At 41.9% G+C, this 10,833-nt stretch overlaps 1 pseudogene; it reads right to left on the bottom strand.

Annotated features, from left to right (window-relative positions):
* Window positions 1-10,398: 10,398 nt before the first annotated feature.
* Window positions 10,399-10,515, bottom strand: LOC120596353 (uncharacterized; annotated as a pseudogene).
* Between the last annotated feature and the right edge of the window lie 318 nt (window positions 10,516-10,833).

The raw sequence follows: 10,833 nt of genomic DNA, 5'->3' as shown, positions 1-10,833 counted from the left end.
ACTATGGAAAAGACAACGCTATGTGTTTTTCTGGAAAGACCACATTTCTCAGCTTTCTCAGAATTATTTGGGCCCAAGTGACTGAGTTCTGAGCTTTGGAATGTGGGTAGAAGCAATAGAAACAATACAGGCCATTTCCAGCCCTGCCCTTCCCAATATCCCACCCTCCAGCTTTTTCTTCCTTTTGTAAGGACCTTGTTTAGGAGACAACATGACTGTAGAAAGCTGCCCAACCCACCCTGGACTCAGTATGAATAAGAAAAACCCTATTACCGAGTTAAGCCACTGAGATTTTCAGGATTTATTGGTTACTGCAGCATAGCATAATATAACCTGACCAAAACAAACACCAAAAGCCTCATTATAACAGAAACGAACAGCCTCACCTCTCTTCACGCTCCAGTCTTACTCCCCAGAGGACCATTTTTGATGTTTCAGCAGCTTCTTTTGGCATTATGTCCATATTTCTAAATACGAATTGACTTCAAAATTTTATGTATCCATTTTAGACATTATCTATTAACTTTCTGTTACAGCAGATGATACTTTAGCTTTCTTAAATCATCAACAAGCCTGATTCTCCCCTTTCCATCTTCACAATGTGATAAATACGACAATTTTGGATTAAATCCGCGTTCAGTTTTGACATTATTCAGAGTATGTGCATGTAGGACACTGATGAGCCAGATAGTATACTATCATTATGTTTCCTTTCTTGAGCAACTTTTTATTTTATTTTTGTCTGCATTTCTATTTCTCTCTCTTTTTTTTCCCTCCACTTGCTTAGTTTTGTTTTTGTGTGTGTTTGTTTGTTCGTTTTTTCTAAATCTGTGTATCATCAATTCTTGCCATAACCGTACCGTGGATATTTGTCATTCTTCTGAAATGACAAATTGCGGAACCATCCTGTGTTTGGGGAATTTCCCCTTATGAGACTTGCGGGAAGCAGACCTTGACCATAGAAGGAGAAGAGTCTAGATGCTCACTTCTCCAGCCTCTGTGACTAGGGCATGGGCACTTGGCCTGGGCTCCACTCATCGCATGCTCACATCTAAGACTTTGAATAGCTGACTAATAACTGGAGAAGCAGAAAATGCAAGGAGCTTCTTTTGGTGGAAGAAGTTGCAGCGGGACAGCAGCGCAGGACAGTGGCAGTAAACTGTGCCCAGGGACCTAGCAGTGTCACCTCTGCAAGCCGTAGTGCCCGGAACTGAGGGACAGTAGCAGCGTCACCTGTATCAGCTTACATCCTGGTTTGAGGACTTGTTTCTAGTTGGATGGCTACAAACAAAGTCCTCTAACTTTCTTGGGATTTTTATGGGCCACCTAATATCCTTTTAATAAATTCCCGTTCTTTTTAAGTCATCTAGAGTTGGTTTCTCTTACTTAGTTTGTCGATGAAAACAGATATCGAGACAGTTTTTTGCACGGTTGACATGCAGGGCCAACTTCCTGGGGGTATGACCCGTGCAGGCACAGGGCTCCATTCCCAAGAGATCCCACTTGCTTTAAGGCTCCGCTTTCCCCACCTTGAAATCCTTAATAATTTTTGAACAAGAGGTCATGCCTCTTCGTTTTCATTTCACGCTGGGCCTTGCAAATTACGCAGTCCTGGTTGCATGGAGTTAGTAATGTGTGAATTCCCCTCTTTTCCTGGACACCTCAGTCCCGGAGCCCTCTGTCCTCCTGTGCCCATTCGCACTGAGCCCTGCACAGCTGTCATCCCAAGTTTTCCTTTTGCCTTGGGAATTTCCCTTGCCTGTCTCCTGCATTGGATACTTGTTTCTCCTTGTGTTTTTCTCTCATATGGGTGGAGTACAACATCAATCACTTTCTGAGGGAAATTGCATGAGAGGTACAATTTTTGAGAGTTTGCGTATTTGGAATTACGTTTATCCTCCCTTGCAATGATTGATAGACGGGCTCGATGTAGAATTCTATGCTAATGATATTTTTCACTCAGTATTTTGAAGGCATTGTTTCTTTGCCTTCTAGCCTCTACAGTTATTATTTAGAAGTTCAGGGCTGTTCTAATTCCCAAGTCTTTAAACGTGGCATGTTTGGGGTTTTCTTTTCTCAATCTCTTTCTCTCTGAAACCTTTGTAGACCTCTAGGCTGATACCTCCAGATGTCCTGGCAATGTTCCTCCATCAACAAAACACATTTCTTCCTAGTCCATAGGAGTCATAGGAATCCTATGAATAATAGTTAATAGGAATCCTGTGAATAATAATTACCAGGAATAATAATTACAGACTCTCCATGCTTCTTCATTTCGTTTGATAAATCGATATTGAGCACTTACCAAGGGCTGGACAGTCTGCTGAGCACTGAGTTTACAATGGTCAACAAGGCAGACAGGGCTCCTGCTGTTATGGAATTTTGTGTTATGGAATTAGATAAAACGGCTGCCTCTTGGGGTGCTCCTTATGAAGGAAAGAGTGTGCTGTGAGAGTGAAGTGTGAGGGAGGGTGGTCAAGGAAAGTCCCTCTGGGATCTGAAAGGTAGGACAGAACCAGGAGAGTATTCCACGCAGAGCATTCTACAGGCGCCAAAGTTCTGTGCCAGCCTGTCAGCCTCCCCTGACTAGGACCCCGTTACTTCCTGAATCGCATCCCTTCCTCCCTGCCAACCCCTCTGGCCTCCTCGCTCCTCCTTGGATATACCGGTCATGGCGCATCCTCAGGGCTTTTGTACTTGCTGTCCCCACTGCTGAGAATGCTCCTCCCCCACATAGCTGCATGGCTTGTTCCCTCACACCCTTTAGGTCTCAAATATCACCTTCCTGTTGAGAGGATCCCTGGCCACCATGCTGAGAATTGCAAAACCACTTCCAAGACTTCCGATGCCTTCTCTGAGCTTGCTTTCTTTTCCCTCAGGACTGATTCCCATCTGACAAACTGTATTTATTTACCTGTTTACATGTTTCCCCTCACTAAAATGTAAGCTTCTCAAGGGCAAGGATTTATGTGCATTTTGTTCCCCGCTGTCTATTCAGTGTCAAGAACGATGTCTGGCACGTAGAAGGTGCTTGATAAACATGTTTTGAGTGAATGGATGGCTCTGGGTGGAAAAGAGTGTGGTATATTTGGGCAGTAGGAGGTCAGTGCATGGGACAGGATGAGCAGGTGGGACAAGGCAGGAGAGGGGCTTGGAGGGTAGACACATGGGCCTGGTATGGCAAAGAGGAGGGTGGATTTTATTCTAAGACTAATAGAAGACTTTTCAAGAATTTTAAGCAGGGGAGTGACATTATCCAATTTGAATTTTTTAAAGGGTCACTGCGGCTGCCATGAGGGGCTGAGATTTAGGGTAGAAACGGGGAGACCAATTAGATGACTACTATAAAATCCAAACAAGAGAGAATGGTGGCTGAGACCTGGCTGAGAGCAGTACAGATAGAGAAAGTGAACAGATTTGACAAAATTCGACAAGAAATCTGCACTCGGCCCTTGTGACAGGATTCTTGCTATAAATGGTATGTGAGTTTTTGGATCTTGACCCCTTTGTGTGAGATCTTCCTTCGACTTTCAAGTCTGGTTTGGTGGTTAATGTTCCAGCTCGACTCTAAGAGGGATTGGAGGAGGATAAATTAGATGCCGCCAGCCCTTCAGAAGTTATAACCAAGAACTCAGAGGAATTCCTGTCCTAGCCTTCAAAGTCTTCAACCCAGGATTTACTTCTCTCTGTACTTGGCTAAGGTTGATCCTGCCTCTTCAGTATTCCCTGACTCTGTCCTGTCTTCTCCGTCTCCAAAGGAAGGAACTCTTTTTGGCATTCTGCTGCTCTGTGCTCTCAGTTCACCCCGCATGTGGGTAAACTGCTGCTTACTGCTCTGAATTACAATTATTGATCCATTTGCCTGTCTTCCCGAACAGACCATGCATTTCTTCAGGGCAAGGACCTTTGCTCACCATTATGCCCTGGCCTTGTCTACATTAAAAATCTGTTGAACGTGATGTCCGTAGCCATACTGGCCATGTCCTCAGAATAACCCAATTGCTAATGTCCTCATTGTAAGATGAGAAGAGCTGGCTTGTCTTTATCAGCCCCAGGCCTCAATCTGGCGAGGCACATTAGGCTCTTGTCCACATCAGGCAGAGACTTCCCAGATGCACAGGCCTATGAGGGTTCTCTCCAGTGACTGCAGAAACTTGGCCAGCCAGAGAAAGGATTCTGAAGTTATCTCCAAATAAGGTTAAAGGATTAACTGCTGTTGAAATAGCATGGGAGATGTCAGTAAGAAAATAGTGTCTCTGGGATGGACTCTCCTGAAATGAAAATATGTTGCTTACAAATATGAGCTTCTGACTGGATAGAAGCCTGATTGTCACTGAGCCCAACTCTTCCTTCCCAGTTGGGGATCTGGTAGTGCCAACCCCTCTGTGGGCTGGTATACAAATGGTGTCAGGATGCAGCCCACCTGAGATCTTAGGGCAGAGTTAGTCCTCAATTAGTTAGCCGTAACGTCACGAGTAAAGGGTGGATCCAGACTTTCTGAATAGTGTTAAAACAATGCAGAGAGTGAAACATCAGAAGTCTCCATGAGCCAGGTATCATTAGAAAAGCATTTGTTGAGGCTCTTATCAAGAAAATTCATACAAGGTGTATTAGTTATCTATTGCTGTGTAACAAATTATCCCCCCAAATAGCGGCTTAAAACAACACTTACTATCTCACAGTTTCCATGGGTAAGGAAATTGGGAGGAGCTTACCCAGTATTTCTTGCTCAGTCTCTGATGAGGTTGCAGTCAAATTGTTGGCTGGGGCTGCAGTCATTTGAAGGCTTTCTGGGGCCAGAGGATCTGCTTCCATCATGGCCGGCTCACATTGCTACTGTAATGATTACAGTAGCAAGAAGCTTCAGTTCTTTGTTACATGTATCCCTTGTAGAGCTGCTTAAATGTGCTTATGACATAGTAGCTATGTTGCCCTGGAGCGAGTGACCCAGGAGAGAGACCAAGGTGGAAGCGTCAACGATTTTTATGACCTAATCTTAGAAGTTACACGCTGTCTCTTTCACTTCATTCTGTTTGTTAGAAGTGAGTCACTAAGTTCAGCTGACAGTCAAGAGGAAGGAAATTAGAACCACCTTCTGAAGGGAGCATCAAGGTCATGGATATATTTTAAACTGCCTCATCCAGTCAAGAATAAACAATAAAATTGAAAATCTTGAGGCTGCAAAAAATTTTATTGCCATTGGGTTAAGGGAGATTTGGCATGAAGAAAAGAGGCCCAGATTGAGAGTGGTGGAGAGTTTATTCATTAGTTCATCCATCCATTCATTCATCTGTTCATCCAGCAGCTATTCTTTGAACATCTACTACGCGCAGTTGAGAAAGTGGACAATATGCTATAGGACTCATGAAGAGGCACAATTATAATTAAAATGACAGTTGTTGACCTTTATGCTTACTGTGTCCTCAGTGCTACAAAGTGCTTTAGATCTAATTATCTCATTTGATCCTCCTGATAACCCTTTCAGGTGGTTACTATTATTTCCCATTTCACAAATGAGAAACTTAGACTTGAAGAGGGAAAGTCACATACCGTCAAGGGGCAGGAGCCGTGATTTGAACCAAAGGACTCTGATCCCAAAGCTCTTCGGCTTCTATCACTACCCTGTAGTAATAACGATCACAAGTATCATTCCTCCTTTAATTATGTGTTCCCGTTATCCTGCTGAGGGTTCCAAGGCTCAGAAAGGTTGCGTGACTTGTCCAAGCTTGTTCTGGCAGAGCTGGGCTGCAAAGCCAGTTCCTGAGAGTTCTAAGTCTGTGCTCTTTCTTCTACACTTGCTTAAAACCAAGTCCCTTCTGTCCTGCTTCCTGCAGAAACAGAGCAAAGGTGAAAAAGGGCCCAGGGGAGTGGGAAGCGGTGTGGGAAGGGGGGAAATTATCGCTGAGGCCTGGAAGCTTTTATAAGCATGGATCTGCCCTGGTTGGTTAAAGAACACATCAGAATCTCTCCAGAGGCTGCTGTGAAGATGCTGTGGAATTCCTGGTGTGCCTGATGAGGTGTTGCTACACTGAAGCTGTCAGCCAGCTGGCCCTCTCAGAGACAGCCCCTCCGGGGTCTGGACGCTGCAGCCCCTACTGCTGCAATGGGGAATGATGTCAGATGTAGCTAATCATTACGGAGCCCTCGCTGAGCGTCAGGCGCGCTGTTCAGGTGTTGTGCACGTTTACTCAGAGCATCTCTGTGGCCAAAGGCAAGTCAACACCATTGATTATCCCCATTTCACAGGGTAGGAGCCCGGGGCATAGAAAGGGTGACTTGTCTGAGTCTATGCAGATATCCAGTCTTAAAGTAGATTAATTGGGGTTCAGAGAGTTGGTAAACCATGGTGGTTTAAACCTGGGGGCCTAGAGTTACGGGGTCTGGAGTTAGAGGTCCTGATTTCATGGGCCCAAGGCACTCTTGTGGGACGCTTCTTTCCATTAAAAAATATTAAACATTATATTTTATCACTATGTGGGAATAAAGATGAATCTAATCCAGGCTGAATTCATTATTATATAGTCATTATCATTATATTTATTTTATTCTTCCGATTTTAAAATTAAAAAAAAAAATAAAGCAATTTTGTGGGCCCCTAAAAGTATACACTGTGACTCTCGTGCCTAATGGACAAGTCATCCTGGTCTGGGGGTGACTACTGATTCCCCTGCTTGCTGACTGTAGGCCTTCGCCGAGTTACTTTAGTTCTCTGTGCCTTACTTTCTTTCCCTGGGATAAATGGTGGACTATATTATATATGATGATAATGAGGATGGAATCAAGTAACACCTGTAAAAATGCTCGGTGCAATACCTGCCATAAATGAAATGCTCAATAAATCAATAAATGTTAGTTGATATTTTTATTTTTAAGTAATTTATCCTGGTCCCCCAACTAGCAAGTTGTAGGACTAAGGAGTATACCTCAGGTTAGTCAGACTGTAAAATCTCTCATTTTAACCTTCTCAGTGTGCTGGGAGGAAAAAATGCAGAACAGCCAGACCTGTGAATTCTGCTCTAGCAAATCGGTTCCATGAATTAAATGCGGTCAATAGATTGTGCATTTTCCAAGATAATCTTTTAAAAAACATATCGTGGTAAAATGTATGTAACATAAAATTTTAGCATTTTAACCATTTCGTAGTGTACAATTCATTGGCATTAAGTATGTTCACATTACTGTCCAAACATTACTGTCACCACTATTCATCTCCAGAAATTTTTCATCATCCCAAACTGAAACTCAGCATCCATTAGACATTACTAGATGTCTGCCCGTCTCCCCTTCTCCCAGCCCCTGGTAACCACTGTTCTACTTTCTGTCTCTTTGAATTTACATCATGTAAATTTTCTAGGATAATCTTGACTACCAAGATTTCTCCCATTTTTCTCATGAGTATTTGCAGAAGGAAAAAAAGAATGGTTTTCACTACTATGGCTCACATCAACAACATATCTGACACCCAGCGTGTGATGTTTCCACACCAAGCAATTCTCTAGTTCTCACCAGACATCGACAGGGCATCCCACAATTTAATTCCGACACAAACTGCCCTGAGTTAAGATGTGACACCACAGCTTAAGGGTTTAGTCCCAGACTTTAGAACCATGATTGACCACTCTTGTTGTAGTCTAGTCTCATATTTTACAAATGGGAAACACAACCAGGACAGTTAAGTGCTTTGCCCAGGGTCCCCCAACTAATGAGCAGTGGGCAGAGCAGGTGCAGAAGCCAGGGCAAGCCTGTTTCTTCTATATCACACATCTACACTGTGCTGAAAGAACATGGAATAGGGAGATTTTGTTTCCTTAGGAAAACGTTATGGACCTCTGTCAACAGCTCAGCGTTATGCTGTCTGGCCTGAAAACATTATATTAAGGAGCTCTTTGCTCCTTTGTAGCAAAAGCCATTAAAGATGTCTCATTGAAGAACCGTGTTCTCTTGTCCCATAAGTGGTGGAGAAGATCTTGAGCGGTCTGGATGGTGTCCCTGAGTGCTAGAACCTTCCCTGATATAGACTTTGGGCTTGGCTCCCCAACATCCATTACATCCCTCTTGCACTGAGTAATAATAGCTGTGAGATTCAGAAAATTGATGCCCGCTCCAGGCCTCTGATTCGTCTGTCCGACCATGGCAACCCCATGCCCTCTGTCAATGATTGGCAGGTCTAGGCCAAATGGGCCAATGAGATATTAGAAGATGTTTGCCAGGTTCTCTGTCCTGCTGAGTGTGCAATAGGAACACAACGCTCTCATTTCTATGGGAAGTCCTCTTGCAGACATGGAGAAGCTTACCCAGAACTAGACAACATATATGAAGTAGGAGAGAGAAAAATCCCATTAATCTCATCAATAATTTTTGTATGGCATGTTGAACTGATAATATTTTGGATATATTGACTTAAGTAAAATTGTTGTTAACATTGATTTCACCTGATTCTTTTTTACTTTCATTAATGCAGCCTAGAAAACTGCAAATTTCATGTGTGGCTTGAGTTCTATGTCTATCGGAGAGCACCGTGCTAGACTTGCAGTTTTGTGAGCCAGGAGAATCTCACTGATGTGCTCATCTACAGGGATGTGTGACTTTGAAAATACAGACTTTCTATGCTGTAAACTGGGTATTTCTTGAGGTCTACAATAGCAAGTTCTCATCCTTTAGACTGTAAGCAGATGTGAAAAAATTGAACATTTTAATGGTAATTTTAAATACACACAAAGGTAGAGAGAATAATATAATGAGCCCTCACCCCCCAACACCAATAATTATCAACATATGGAAGACTTTGTTTCATCTATACCTCCCCACAATGTGCTGGGTTATCCTAAAGCAGAGTTCAAATGTCAAACTTTTCCGTCTGTAATTATCTCATTATGTATTTCTAAGAGAAAAGATATCTTGTTTTAGAAAATATAATTAGAATACCATTAACACATTAAAAAAAAAACTCTAATATTGACCAACTTCTAGTAGTTCCTAGATTCTCTCATAAATGTCTCTTCATAATTGGTTCATTCAAATCAGGATCCAAACAAGGTCCACACATCACATTTGGCTGATGTGCCTCTTAAGCCATGTTCCATCCATCACTGGTTCTCTATTTTTTATGCCATTAATTTGTCCGTACTGGATTGAATAAAATCTCATTCCTAGGGTGTCTTTTCACGTGTTCCTCTATCCCGTGTTGTTCCTGTAAACTGATAATTAGATCTAGAAGATTGATAAGGTTCAGTTAGATTTATTTTTTGGCAAGAATGCTTTACTGGTTGTGCTGTCTGTGTTGGTTAATTTTATGTTAGATGGGAGGGTGTTTTTGGATGAGAGTAACATCTAAATTTTTGAATAAGTAGACTGCCTTCTGTATCGTGGGTGGGCCTCATTCAATTAGTCAAAGGCCTGAATCGAGCAAAAAGACTAGCCACCCCTAACAAGGAAGAATTCTCCAGCAGACTACATTCAGCTGAAAGCTCTCCCTGGTCTTCAGCCTCCATTGGCTTCCCTAGGTCTCCAGCCTCCTGGGCCACACTGCAGATTTGAGACTCACAACCCTCAAACGTGAAAGCCAATTCCTTATACTCAATCAATCGGTGGATCGATCACTCTTCTTGGTTCTGGTTCTCTGAAGTCGCCCGACCAATACAGCGTCACAATAAATTTTTAAATAAAATGTTGTCTACTATAATGAAAAGAGTACTTGCACATTAAAGAAAATACCCCGAGACAACCACTAACATTTAGGTATATTTCCTTCCCACCTTTTTAAAATATTTTTTAATATAGTTGAGATCTCTATATATGAATTTGTCTTTTGCTTTTTAATTTAACATTATTACAAATTGCATTTCCTCATATTATTACAAACCTATAAACATTATTCTTTTTTTCTAATCATAAAATAAAAACAATACATGATTATTGTAGAACGATACAAAAAAGTGTGAAAAATGAATGAAGTCTCTCATAATCCTATCACATCTTAATGTGTTTTTGTAATACATTCTAGTCTGTTTTCTCTTCATGGGAACCATTGTAATAATAAATTTATTCTACTTTTTAACTTTATAATCCCATGAAATATTCTTCAAAATCTGGTTTTGAGATGGCTTCATGATAAGGTATCACATGAATGTACCATGGTTTCTTTCGTACTCATATTATCCTATTTTTGAACCATAAATGTAATTTTAAGCTGTAACTATATAGCATATCATAAGCAGAGTTTCCAGAAATCACTTCACCATTCCTCTCAGGTTAGACATTTAGGAAGACCCAGTAAATAGTAAAAATACCAAATGATTTCTCCTCCTTCTCACCAGTTTCCTGCAAAATGGTTCTATTTCTCCATCTTACCCCCAACCTCTCTCCTTATCTAACATTCCTTCATTTTTTTTTTTTAAATGCCTACAGCACCTGGTCTTCCTAAGTGGTCTCCCATCCATGTACTAACCAGGCCCGACCCTGCTTAGCTTCTGAGATCAGACGAGACCAGAGGTTCAGGGTGGCATGGCTGTAGACTTACCTAATATTCCATACTTCGCTACGCTTGTCTTAGTGTCTAGGATGTATAAATGATAATAGGCGGAGGTAAGTTGAATGCTCGCCTGAGGATTTTGGATCTCAGACTTCATTTTGTAGGCAATTGGGAACGAGCGAAGACTTTTGAATAACAGAGCAGAGCAGATCTGATTTTCACAAAGATCACCCTGGTATGAAATGAACAGTAGGTGCAGAGAGAAGGTGATAAAGGCAGGAAGTCTAGGTGAGAAGTTTTTCCTATAGTTCAATGGAGAATTATTGAATAGAACAGTGAAAATAGAAATGAGATGAGAAAAA

Source organism: Pteropus medius, unplaced genomic scaffold (genome assembly GCF_902729225.1).
Source record: "Pteropus medius unplaced genomic scaffold, Ma_sr-lr_union100, whole genome shotgun sequence".
Classification (NCBI taxonomy): Eukaryota; Metazoa; Chordata; class Mammalia; order Chiroptera; family Pteropodidae; genus Pteropus; species Pteropus medius.
The sequence above is the reverse complement of the archived record's forward strand: the minus strand, read 5'-3'. Positions and strand labels throughout refer to the sequence as shown.